At 40.5% G+C, this 14,190-nt stretch overlaps 1 protein-coding gene across 17 annotated transcripts in view; it reads left to right on the forward strand.

The window, feature by feature from the left end:
• ENOX2 (ecto-NOX disulfide-thiol exchanger 2) overlaps positions 1-14,190 on the forward strand; it is a 284,304-nt gene that overhangs the window by 170,618 nt on the left and 99,496 nt on the right. For 5 of the 17 annotated variants that reach the window (XM_060087029.1, XM_060087042.1, XM_060087043.1 and 2 more), the window contains exon 4: positions 4,283-4,429. The exons of the other annotated variants lie outside the window; for them this stretch is intronic. The gene's annotated coding sequence lies outside the window, so the exon portion shown is untranslated. The remainder of the gene's footprint in view (positions 1-4,282; positions 4,430-14,190) is intronic. 17 annotated transcript variants of the gene reach the window in all.

Consider the following 14,190-nt stretch of genomic DNA (forward strand, 5'->3'; position numbering starts at 1 on the left):
TATCCATATTGCAGCCCCATTTTACAGAGAAGGAAACTAAGCTCCAAGAGGTTAATTAATTAACCCAAGGTAATACAGCAAGTAAGTGGTAATTCTGGGACTCAGATCCAAGTCTGTCTGACTCCAGAGCCAAAGCTCTTAACCATCATTGTGTCTACCTTTGATGCCATTTTATTCATAAGTGGATAGAATGCTGTGAAAGGCAGACAACCCTCTGGCTGAACACTTAGGATGACCTGTAGCTTTACCAGACACTCCCCCACTGCTCTCCACTCAGATTCAGTATTCTCACAGATGTCCAATCTCATGTATGCCTGCCCCTTTGGTTTAGCTCATGCTGTTCCCTTCCCACACCTTTCACTTGGCGCTTTAACCTCTTCCTCCTCTCTGCCGATGAAATTGTACCCATTGTTTAAATTCCATTTGTTCCAAGAAGGCTTTCCTCACCAAATTCTCCCCTCCCATGCCTCTGTGACACTTGTTGCAACTCCAACATTTAGCACTTTATTATACACTATTTAGTGTTTATGACTCTCTTTGAAGTCAGAAATCATGTTTTATATTTTTGTGTATCTCCATATCACCTTGCGCAGGGTCAGTTTTATAGATGTTCAATAAATATTTGTTTTGACTCTAGTAGATATATAATAATCAATCGAATTCATTGTGTAATATGTATTGAATATTTTCTGAGAGAGTTCTCCTAGCCACTCCTCCCATTATGAGAAATTAAGCCTACGCCACAAGTTTTCAAATGAGTGTAAAAATACTTTGCAATATCTAGACACAGTACTAAAATCTCTTATCTTTAACTTGCACTCCTGACAACACCTAAATTAATATAACGGGACAGTTGAAAAGGGTACTGGTGAATTAACTGAACCAGTCAAGATGTGGGTTCTACTGTCATCTCTGACACTTATTATGAGACCTGGGACATGTCCTTAACTTCTCTGAGCCCTAGTTTCCTTATCTAGTAAATGGGGATAATAATACCTATTTTCCCCACCTTAGTGGGTTGTTAAGAGAATGTAAATGAGAAAATAAATTTATTGGCATGTGTTGTAAAACGTAAAGCATTATGCAGAACTGGGCTATTAGAATATTATATTTTCTAAGCATTTTTAATTATCTGGGAAAGAGAGCCACAGTTATCAATTATTTAGAAGTAATTCCATTACTTCCTGTGGAAAGGACTCTAGCTTAGTCCTCAAAGCAAGTAATAGACTTGGCACAGGGTTTCTGTGAGTTGGCCAGGATTCCTTCAGTGAGAGAATCATATGTTCCTGATCTAAAAATTGACCACTGTGGGCACAAAGAGGAAACCACTTTGTTTTCACTAGGTAATAGGGCAGCTCTCTCTGGCTGCACAGTTGGGGCCTTTTGTAATAGTACTTGCTTGCTGTGCTGCCCTTGGGGTGAGTTAATGAACCACTAGAGAGCTGCTCTGAATTAAAAAGGTCATACCTGACATGAGCCATTTCAGCATAAACATCCTGTTCTTTTCCCCTCTTCAAGGGGGAGATTTCATTTAAGACCATCTGTGATTTAATGAAAACTTAAATTGTGTGGATGGCAGAATGGCCCTTGCAAGTAAATGTCAGGAGAAAAAAACCACCAGGAATTACAGGATCATAAAATGTGAGAGGTGAAAGACCCTTTAGGGATTATGGAGTCCAGCCGCCTCATCTCACAGGTGAGGAAACTAACATATAGAAAAAGGAAGTGACTTATTCAAGATCACACAGTAAACTTAGTGACAGAGCTGACACTAGAAGTCAGGTTTCTCCCAAGTCTTCATACTTCTTGCTCACCGTACTTTCCTCTACATCTGTTCATTTAAGTTAGACTTTAGCAACTTTTTAAGAAGTGGTAGCAATTTTAGTGTCATTCTCTAAATTGGAAAAGCTGCCTGTAGTCTACTAGCCAGGAACAACTGGAATGTCCCATCCCCATTTATTTAGAATCAGGCACTTACTGTTTTTAGGGAAATCATTTTCCACACCTTAAATTTTCTGTCATCTCCACAGAAGAGTCAAGCAACTATTTCACATCTACATACTACACAGTATTTCTAAGTTGTTTAAATCTAAAGGAAAATGAACAAGCACCATCTTCATGAGTAGCCGGGTGGCATGGTGGGATAGAACATCAGATTAAACTGAAAGAGTGAATTTAATTTCAATATAATTGGCAGGGACCTTGAACAAGTCACCTAACCTGCCTCTGTCAAATGGAAAACACAGTACTAGCAGCACGGCTGTGTTCCCTCTCTGGTCTGCCCTTTTGCCCTTAGATCGCACTTCAACCAACACCTTGACTCCAACCCACACTTCCTTCTGAACCTTCGAAACACTGTCCATCAAATTTTCTTGGCTCTCTTGAAGACCTTTTCCTGCTTCCCCTTCCCTTTACCCACCTTAGCCAACTGGCCACTCTTCTGAGTGTTGTGATGGGGCTCCACAAGTGCCCTGGGCTACCTACATGTCCTGAGATTCTATCATTACTATTTGATGCTATATGTCAGATTTTCCCAGATTAGGAATTCAGGACATCTAGCTCTGCTGTAACCCTGAATCCTGATTATCTTGCTCTGGCTCCCTGGATCCTGTACCTAATACATTCTATTCTTAGGTGACTTCCTTTGAGTGGCCAGACCATTAAGTGTGATGGAATAATACTTTAGATAACAGGATTGGGGTGATCTGAAAGCTGTGTAATTTGGAAGCGTTTCGTGTGTGTGTGTGTGTGTGTGTGTGTGCAATAATTTAATCCCTCTACTTTGAAAAGATAAAAAAATATTCTTTACAGATTGGATATGTCAAGTAAACTGCTTTAAGAATCCGCAGCGCTGATTGTAACTTAAGGCAAAGGCAAATACGTGAACTAAATCCACACAGTTAACCTAGTTCCACTGCTCTTCTGGGAATCAGGGTGCTGTCTGTGACCAGGAGTGGCTGCCCTTCTTCAGCTAAAACTTCCTTTGTTCCCCCATGCGTATTTTGCTTCAGCTATATAAGTCTTTTAAACTCCTAAATTAGGGTGTTGTTGAACATTTTAAGACTCCTTAAAAGCTCTCCTGGTGACAGACTATAATAATCCATCTCCTCAGAAAACTGCTTTATGGAGTGTGTTAATACTGGTGAGCTATAGGAAGCACTGATCCTTTTGGGCTTTCTAGTTCTAGCTGAAGTCACTCACTTGGTTGTTGTGAATTCTTCAACCCTTTGAGTCACTTACAGGACTTCTGTAGCCATGGCTTTATCTGTGGCAGATCTAAGGTTCACTTTGGTGGGCAGGGTGACCCTATATAAAGCATGTCCCAAGTATGGAGTAGGAAAATTCTCAAACTAAGTAGCAAAAAATAGTAAGTTCCAGTGATGTCTCCAAGCCACTTTGGCCTCAACTTTGGAGAGCAGCAACTAGTAGTATAACCTGCATTGACCCAGAAGAACAGAGGAAATAAGATTAATTCTCAAGGCACATGGGACCTGAGCCTCTTCTATTCAGCACTCTAGAGCAGGGTTCAGTAAACTCTAGCCTGTAGGTGAAATCTGGCCCATTGCCTGTTTCTATAAATAAAATTTTATTGGAACATAGCCATGCCAATTGTTTACATATTGTCTCTGACTGCTTTAGATTACAGGTGCAGAGTGGAGTAGTATGACAGAGGCTACATGACCCACAAAGCCTAAAATATTTACAATCTGGCCCTTTACAGAGGTTTGGCAACCTCTGCTCTAGATTAAAAACTGGGGCTTGAATGGAAATATAAAGGTTGCTTGGATTGCACTGTTAAGTGAAAGTAATTTGTAAGTTATATAGCTACAATCCCATAATACTTTTTAAACAAAATAATTTTGCTGTGTATGCTTTTTAAAAGTTCACACAGTAAAGAAAGATGTGAAAATCACAATAATGACACCCGGAGAGAACACCTGTTAACATTTTGGCATATACCTTTTCTGGCTTTATGGCCAGTGTGTCAGTTTTTTAAATAAAAAACAATTGAAACATATGGTTTTTAAGCCTGATTTTTTCACTTATTAATGTATCTTGGCATCTTTCCATGTCAGTAAACATAGATCTACATCATTATTCCTACTGGCTACAGAGTATTCCATTTATAAATATATCATTTAATTTATTTAACCAATCCTCTATTATTGGACAGTTATATTGTTCCTAATTTATTTTCTTCTTATGGCAATGCTGTAACAGACATTCATCATATGTATGTCTTTTCACACTTGTATTTTTATATTCTTTTCCAATTTTTCAGAAATCATCAGTTACTTTTATGATGTCAAAAAAATCCTACAGCCCTCTGTTTTAGGGTGAATGGATGTTTCCATAAATGGCAAGAGATTTCAATTGTATTAATGCAGACACAGAGCCAGAGGGACTAGAAGGTCACCTTCCCTCACAGGTAGGTTGAATTAGTGTACCCACCCGAGATCATTAAATAACAGTTTTGCCACTTAAGGCATGTGCATCTCAATAGGTTTTTGTGAAAGCTTCTAGTCACATTAAATATTAAAGAGTGATGGCGAAGCATTGCTTCAAGAGAACATAATGGCCCAAAGGAAACTGGAAGGCTCTATTAAAAGAATAGGCCAAAAAAAGCCCCACAGCACTTCTAGCAGGATCAAATTTCTGATGGAGATAATAGAGCTAGCAGTCAGAAGAGGTGAGAAAGACAGGAAGGCACTATGCCCTGTGGACATGGGCTAAACACAAAATGCACTCGGAGTCCCAAGAAGCTCCTCTGTGCCCCTGAGCATTATTAGGGGAGATGGGAAATGGGCACAGAGGTGGCACTATCCCTAGACCGCTCCTGTGAAACAACCACATCCCCATTGCTGCAGCAGGCATTCACATGAATGAGGTTCTTAGGTCACCTTAAAACGCCTTAATTCAGACTTATTGGAGATTCACCTGAACACAAAGAACTCTGCTGACTGTAGTAGACCGCCTGGCTGGGCATTTTTCAGCAGATTTGGTGAACAGGGAACCAGTGTGTGGGGAAGCATAAAAGTCAGTGTTAACCAAATCGAATAGTTTAATGACATCACGAAAAAGAAGAGAGCAGCAAGAATATTGTGTCTGTTTGAAAATACTCAGCCAGTAGTAGAAATGCATTCTCCCTGTGGTGATCCATCGTCCAGATTGAAAAGCAGACTGGGCCTTAATATTCTGCACAATCATTCACATGTGAACAGTTAGCCTTTAAAAATTAGATGTCAACACTCGGTTTTTACCCAACACTTTCCTTCCAAGTTGCCTGAAGTACTCCGTGACATCAATGATAGGTAAAGAGATGCTCAATTACCCAGACATGGGAGGCAGAGAAATTTCTGCTTTCTTCCTTCTCAAGCCTGTGATCCTCAGTCTTTCTCCCCTGCCACTCACAGGCCTCTCTTTTCCTTCTGCACACTGTCTTCAAGAAGAGAGCTGTCCTATGGCTGCCCTCCCTTGTCTCACTTCTTCAGAGGCCAAGCAATAGAATACTCTTTGCTCCGAGAGCCCCTCTGCTTAAATTATCTCACAGGACGCTTCTTCAGTAGCCGCCAGGGTACCAGCAACTGAGCTGCTTGGAGGACTTTCAGGAACTTTACTGACTCTAACCCAGAGCTTCCTAACCTTCATTAATTGTGTCATATACCTCCTAGTTTGCAAACTTGTGAGAGCAATAACTAATATCCCAGTGAGAGGAACAAGTGCTATCTCTGCATGAAAAGCCTGCCTTGCTTTCCTACACTGAGGGGATGTCTGCAGTCCCTTGGATAAGCCTGCCAAGCTGGAAACCCTGCTATAATCTGGGACACAAATCTGAACTGTATTGAAAACAACAGGGTCTATCTCTACTCAGCTTTTTCTGTCTATCCACATCTTTTTTTCCTTCCTTTTTTTTTTTTTTTTGTGGTACACGGGCCTCTCACTGTTGTGGTCTCTCCTGTTGCGGAGCACAGGCTCTGGACGTGCAGGCTCAGCGGCCACGGCCCACGGGCCCAGCCACTCCGCGGCATGTGGGATCTTCCCGGACCGGGGCACGAATCCTTGTCCCCTGCATCGGCAGGCGGACTCTCAACCACTGCGCCACCAGGGAAGCCCCTTCCTTTTTTTAAAAATCAACCTTTTTTACTTTGTGATAATTGAAGATTCACATGCTGTTTGTAAGAAATAATACAGAGATCCTATATACCTTTCACCCAGTAACATCTTGTAAAACTGTACTACAGTAGCACAACCAGGATATTGACATTGGTACAGTCAAAATGCAGAACAGTTCCATCACCACACAATCCCTCATGTTACCCTACCTCCGTCCTGCCATATACCAGCTACTAATATGTTATTCATTTCTATAATTTTGGCATTTCAAGAATATCATATAACTGGAATTGTACAGTATGTAATCTTCCTGAATTGGCTTTTTTTTACTCAGCATAATTCCCTTGAAAATCATTCAAATAATGGTGTGTATCAGTAGTTGACTGTGAAGTATTCCATTCTATGGATGTGCCACAGCTTAACATTCATCTCTCGAGAACATCTTGTTTTTTTCCAGTTTTTTGCTATTATGAATAAAGCTACTATGCATATTCATGTACATGATTTTGTATGAACATAAATCTTCATTTCTCAGGGGTGAATGTCTAGAGTACAATTGCTGAGTCATCTGGTAGGTGAATATTGAATTTTTTAAAGGAAAAGATAAACTTTTCCAGAATGACTGCTCCATTTAACAGTACCACCAGCAATGTATGAGCGATTCGGTCTCTTCACATCCTCACCAGCATTTGGCGTAGTCAATTTTTTATTCTTTTAGCCATTCTGAAGGTGTGTAGTAGTCTCTCATTGTGATTTTAATTTGCATTTCCCTAATGGTTAATGATGTTGAAGATCTCTTCATGTGCATATTTCTTTGGTGAAATATCTCTTCACGTCGTTTGCACAATTTCTAATTGAATCATTTTCTTTTTCTTTGTTTTTCTATTGAGTTTTAAGAGTTTTTTATGTACTCTAGATACCATTCATTTGTTAAGTCTGTGGTTTGCAAATATTTTTTTACTACTCCTCAGCATGCCTTTCATCTTCTTAACAAGGTCTTTTGCAGATCAAAAGTTTTAATTTTGTTGAAATCTAGTTTATCAATTTTTCCCTTTATGGGTCATGTTTTTGGTGTCAAAGTTAAGAGCTCTTTGCCTGTCACTAGTTCCCAAAGATTTTCCCCTGTTTTTCTCCTAAAGTTTTACATTTAATATTTAAGTCTATGTTTCATCTTGAGTTAATTTTTGTATAAGGTATATGATTTAGGTCAAGTATCTTTCTTTCTTTCTTTCTTTCTTTCTTTCTTTCTTTCTTTCTTTCTTTCTTTCTTTCTTTCTTTCTTCAGTTGCCCAATTGCCTGAGCAGCATTTGTTGAAAATCACTGAATTGGTTTTGCACCTTTTTCAAAAATGATGAATATTTGTTTGGGACACATCTTTTTTACCCCTGACAGTATCACCTCCATCCACATCTCCAAAACTGACAAAAGAGAGTTAAGACAGCCAAGGATGTTATGTCAGTGTGCTTTTTAGTAAATAATACTAAAGAAATAATAGTAGCTAACATATATGGAGTGTTTCCTATGTGCCAGAGACTTCTCATACCTTATTTTATTTATTCCTCACAACATCCTATAATGCACATACTATTATTACCATTTTGCAGATGAGAAAACTGACTCAGAGAAGTTAAGTACCTTGCTCATGGTTAGTGGTGAATCTGAGAGTCAAACCCAGGTTTTGATTCTAGGGCCTATCTTAACCACTAGGCTACCCCTTCTCTCAACACCAGTTCTTCATGTGCCAGACCATCCAACCACCCTGCGTAAGAACCAATACTCTAATCTATAATCATTATAATGAGAGCAACAAAGGACTTATTCCTCTTTTGAAAGTGATGGTAAGTCTGCAGTGGTTTACAACAACCCCTGGTTTATATCAATGACCTTCTCACTCTTTAGGAAGAAATTCTAACTAGGGCAACAAACCCCTACATGTCACCAATTCCACCTTACCAGCTGCTACAGTATAAACCATCAAACTGCTCTGAGGCAATGCTCCTTTCCCCATTCCATTCTTGGCTGTGTGATCCTTCTGTGTGTATATGTGTGTTTATATGTTGGGGACAAAGGGAAAGAGGGAAGGCTAGTGAAGGTTTGCAGGGACTTGGGCCAGGGTCAAGATTGGAAAGAGCAAACAGAGGAAGGGAAGCAGAGGCTATAGTTGGACTGATTTTCTGAAACTCCAATTTGTTAGTTTTCTAGCAAGAGAATCGTAGTATGTAAAATGACTCAAACTTCCCTCTTTCACCCATGTAGCTTGAGATCTTCACCCAAGCATGAACATATTGGTGCCCTGGATGATCCAAAAAACCACCTGGAACCCCCTCAATGACCACTCTGGCTAAACACTCTTTATTGAAAGCTGCTCTGGCTCCAAATGCAGTTGTTATTGCTGTGAGGCCTCAAACACATGGAAGTGTATATGGAAAACTTCCTAGCAGTTCAGCAGCCTGGCTGATTAGCTGTGATGCTTTTAGTGTCTCTGAATTTGATATGGGCCAGTGCTTCCTAAATTCTCCAAAGATGACCTTGTATTATGTAAAGGGAACATTTTTGTTGATTATCAGACCTTGAGATTCACATTTCCTTATTCTCTCCTACTTAACTACTTGCCTTCCATTTTGCATTCATTGAGCTTTGGGGAAGCAATATTGTAGTTTGAGCTGATTAGAGGGGTGGGGAAGCATGAAGGCATAAAGAGGACAAAAGTAGAAAGGTAGTTGTTAATTAACAACACGTGTTTTGGAAAACGTTTTATTCAAATTCAAAAAGAACTCAGCTGCACAAATCCATGGGTAATACAAAAATTATGATGGAGTTTTTTCACTGGTGAAAACCATTCCTCCTCATGGCACTTGGAAAATATCCTGACACACCAACTCCAAACACCTAACTTATATCCTGGTTTCAGAAATTTTTCCAGAATTCATGACGCTTTAAGCTGTCTGAAAATGCCTATAACTGTGTCCATGGTAAAGCCAGGGGGGAAAAAGGAAAATATTTTATCTCTGGAAGACAACCTTGAGCTATGAAGCAGGGTTCTGTGGGCAATGATAGAGATTTTGAGTTTAATATTCATTGTTTTCTTAAAGAGGGTGGTCAGTCTGAGGCTGTTATTACAAATACCCACTTATCCCTTGGAACACTTGAGCTATAGAACTTCAAGGACAATTTGGACTAGGAATGAGCATAAGCGCTTTGAGTCTCATTGCCTAAGCAGTCTTCAAGTTTCCAACTGCCTTTCCTATCTTGCAGATTCTTTCCTCCTCATTGAAAGAATTCCAATAGCTGAAAGGCCACAGGCATTCTAATTAATTTTTTTGTACTGGAAAGCAAGACAGAGAAGTCATCTCCTGCCTCCTGGAAAAATAGGATATTCTTTTCTCTTTAGAAATTGTCTCTGGGGAAAAAGGCCATCCTCCCTACCTGCACTTCCCTCCTAGAAGCATCCCTTTGCATAAGGAATCACCTTACTTTGATATCTGGGGAGAGGGAGTGAACTGTACTGGTTTGAGAAAATTCAGAAAGAGAAACCACATGGTAATTTAAACAGAGGAAGTTTACTGTAACTATTAACAATAATGGGGGATTGGCTAGTGAAAAGTAAAGAGAACTGTAAAGAATGTAGGAATAGCAAATATAAGGAGCAGCCACTATACCGTAAGACTGAGTTAGAGCACCCAAGAGAGAACCCTTCCAAAAGGGATGAGATCCAGACATTGCAGGAGAGGGCACAGCTGTGGTTCACTGGATAGCAGAGAAATTGCTGTGGTGCTTTGCTGGCAGAACTTTCTGGAATTATGACTCCTGGAACTTTTTAGAAATCTGCCCAGGGGAACTTTTGGAATATCTACCCTCTACAGTGCCAGGAGAGCTATTCACAGGGAGGTATCTCAACATAAGACACTCCACTACAAAACTGCCTGAGGGAGGGGTACTGGGAGAAGCTTCTGGGTGCTTCTGATTGCCATGTACTACAGAAACTGCATGCCGGTAAAGCTGCAGGCACTGCAGGAACCTAGTGCTGGGAAAGCTGTGTGTGCTGCTGGAGATAGGAAACTGGTGGCCTAGGCGGCAGGAGCCTGCCAGGTGAATACACCAGCACACTGGGACCAGGAAATACAGCTCCTTCCTGCTGAAATGTCTCTCTCGTGCCCCCTACTGACAAAGCTTAACACTGTGCCAACTGGCAAAGGTAAAATATTTAAAGGGCCCAGAACTCTTTACACAGAGCAAGCAATAAGGGTGAATTTGAAGGTAAGAGGCAACAAATTGATAACTGGCACACCAGCCTAGCTCAGGTAATAGTAACTCTCTAACAGTGTTAGCTCCTAGCCCCAGCTCATGGTCTGAGTGGTCTCTCTTCCTCTTACAATTTGGGATGAGGAGATAGAAATCAGTTACCCTTTGTCTCCCTGTCTTTTATCACCTCTCCCCACATCCTATGTAACAACAGCCACAGGGGAAAATAGCAGCTATAGCTCTTATCTCCACTACTCAACCTCTTCTTCTCTGACTACTAAAATCAGGTTACCTTCAACTCTTTGTTCTCCAGCTACCTTTGCTGTACCAGTGGGATGGGGACAAGCATTTACTTAATGTCTAACATATAGCAGATTGCAGTAGAGGTGGCAGAGTTCAGTGGTTAAAAGCATGGGCTTTGGAGTCAAGCTTGGATTAGAATCCTCACTCTGCCACTTGCTGCCTGTGTGATCTTGGGCAAGTTGCTTAACTTCTTTGAACCACCATCTCTTCCACTGTAAATGGAGATAATCATACCTGCAACTCAAGAGTGTTGTGAGGATTAGGCATAAGTAATGTACCAAATATAATGCCTGACACCTATTGCTCCTCCGTAAACTGAGAATCATAATAACTCCTGCCTCATAAGGTTGTTTTAAGGATAACGTGCATATAAAACGCTTAATGCAGTAAGTTACACAGGAAGGTGCTCAATAAGTGATAGCTCTACATAGAGGTGTACCTATCAGGCATTGTGCTATGTACTTTACATTTGTTAATTTGTTTACTGTCTTATTTCCCCTTTGTCTTCCCCCCATTCACCCTAGCCTCCCTACTCTGTGCTTCTGCCTACAGAAGGAACAAAAACAATATTCTTGACCAGCTGACTGCCTGCTGCTCTCGTGAGCAAACCTAGACCACCAGCCAGACACTCCTCTCAGCCCAGAGGCCCTCTTGAGATGGAGACAGAAGGGCTTAGTTATTCATTCTGGCTTATGACAAAAGGTCTCCATCCCTTGGCAAAAAACTAATTTCCTTAGTAGTTACACAATTGCTTCTTTGAAGTTGGTTACACACCAAGGGAAGAAAGAGCCAACTCACAGACCTCTAAATCATCCTAAAATCGAAGTCTCATTCTACTTCCAGTCATTAGAGAGAGGCTGGGAAGAAAAAGGAAATGAGACTAAATCGTGTTGAAAAGAGCACGTTTTTCTACTGTCAGAGCGATATGCCCCTGGCAGAGTTCAGACCAAGTGACACATACAAAACTCCTCCTTTATTGAAAAAACTTCGGGTGCTTCATAAGCAGCCATTTATACTCATGTATGAATATTTGGCTGGTCTACTGCATAAGTGAAATTTCTGGGTAAGACACCTTAACCTTTTTTGAACTCATGCAACTTAGCAGGAGGCAGGGATAAATGTAAAAAGTGGAGAAGTCTGTAACTGTCTAATCAGTCTCTCCCACTGGGCATGCTTGTTAGAGCTCTTCCACTCTATGGAGCCTGAGCCATTATTTTCAGTGTATATTCCATAGGCATTGATCCTACCAAAGGAGCCACTGCTTCACAAGGAAATCCCATACATAAGGGTAAGGGCTTTGTTTTGTTGGAGATCTCTTCATATTACAGTTGATGAGGAGTGAAGGGGCCATTTCTGGGATATTTCCTTGGAACTCACAAATACTTGTAGCAAGTCCTTTGCTTCCTGGCTACTATGCAACATGCCATTTGAAACTGTTCGTTAGTGTGCACTCCAAGTTCCTTTGTATGTCCAACTTGCAATCTTAGAGGTGTCCCAGAAAGTAAACTATACATGATATTCCTGAGCTTTTCTTTTAAACATACATTTGTGAGAATTCCTACTTTGTTGATTCTATTATTGTTGATTGTATTATTTCATTTATTCCTACTTATTTTATTTTATTACTAAGCAAGAATTTCAGGTTTAATACCCCAGCACTAGGGTATGCTGAACACTTCATGCCCAATGTTGTTGCTTAGACATTCCTTCCAGGCAGAAATTGTGATTCTGACTCATCCATTTACCCAGCCTATACCTAAGGAAATTTGCAACTGGCATCTACTCAAAATAGCTAGTATAGCTGCAGCCATCACCTCTAGAGAAATAGGAATTAGTCACCTTGCCAATTTCCCACACATCCTATCCAACTTTCTGAGCAATTTCATTAGCATTCCTACAAAGTAAAATTAACACTAAATGGCAAAGACAAGCTTACCCAAACCAAGGCCTTGGAATCCAGCCAGTCCCCCAACAGAGAAGCACTTGCTACTCATTGCAACACAGTGAGTGGACATGTACAGGTGGGGATAGATGGCAATAAGGTGCCTAAGCAGAGACTGCATGTTCACGTGGAGTGGATCTGCTACCCAGAGACCTGGATATTGGACTAGCATAACAAAGGATTTTAAAGGGCACAAAAACATGGCACTTTTATTTCCATTGCTTCTAATGGTTTGAACAAAGAACTCCCTGTTGTCCAGCCTCTGCCATTTAAAAAAAAATTTTTGCTTTCTCTACTCAAGCAGGAGACAGCAAGCACAGCTACCCAGTCTCCCACTGTATGTCTCTGCTTCCCAGCTACCCCTACCTGACTCACCTTCCATTGCATGGAGTGGAAAAACTATACATGTTGGGATATTTTTCTTTTTAGGCTCAAAACATCACTGAGAGGCATTTTTAAAAATCTCTTTACAGGAAAAAAAAGAGCATGTTTAACAGATTAAAAGTGATTAGAAGATCATCCCTTGGGAAAACAGAGTAAGAGGAGATAGATTAATATTTCTGTTGAAAAGGGTTTTTTTTGCATTGGGGTTTAATATAAGTAATAACTTTGATCACAATGGTTTTCTTGAACATTAAGACAGATTACTTAAGGAGACTGCAGCTGTGGGTAGGATTATCTGCTTATTATGCTGCATGCCCAGGTGAAGATAGGTCCACAACCTCCAGGCTGATATTCAGCCAATGTGCCCTGGATGGTCATACCAGTTTTAAAATATTGGAAAACTTCTCTTCCAGTTGGTAAATAGGTACTGCCAGGTGCCCCATAAGTGATAACCAGCCATTCCTGCCAATAAATAATCAGTGTCCAGATCGCCCCTAAGTGACTGCCTGTCACCCAGGCCATCCTGATCCTCCTGGTATCCTCCAGACTTCCCACAGTCTAGCAGTAATGGATTGACCTCTGGCACAACAAGGGGATTTCCTGGGCCCTACTCCAGTGGTAAGGTTCTGTTTGGTTGCTCATGCCTTACTGGTGTTTGAATATTTTGAATATCATTCCTAGTTCCCCTGATCTTACTCCCATGACTTCAGATCATTTGTGTAGACAGAACCGACCAGCTAACCAGAGAACCCCTAGTAGAGTTTCTGTTCTGCTCTTTTGTAGGCTAGCTTCAGTTAGTGAAAGAAGAAATTAATAGGGAAAATATTAGCAAGATTAACTTGGGGAAAATTTGTATAAAATTGGGGGAAAGCATTTTTACTTAAAAAAATAACCAGTAAATAGTGTGAGCCACAATTAGTGTCAGGTATTACAGTGCTGTCAGCAAATTGAAGGAGATCAAACTTGGCTGTTTGTTCATTCACTATGCCATATCCCAGAGCATAGTTAACAGTATATAAGGTACCATCCCTACCCTCAAAGTTCTTACAACCCAGCAGAGGAAATATTGCAGGTTACCAGATAATTATTCATACAAGGTAAAATACTGATGGCCATTTAGAGAATCATACTAGCGCTAAGTATCTCTTAGATACGTATTGAATACAATGTCAGCATACTTTCTGTCGTACAAGGGAACCCCCAG

This window comes from Mesoplodon densirostris, chromosome X, assembly GCF_025265405.1.
Source record: "Mesoplodon densirostris isolate mMesDen1 chromosome X, mMesDen1 primary haplotype, whole genome shotgun sequence".
Classification (NCBI taxonomy): Eukaryota; Metazoa; Chordata; class Mammalia; order Artiodactyla; family Ziphiidae; genus Mesoplodon; species Mesoplodon densirostris.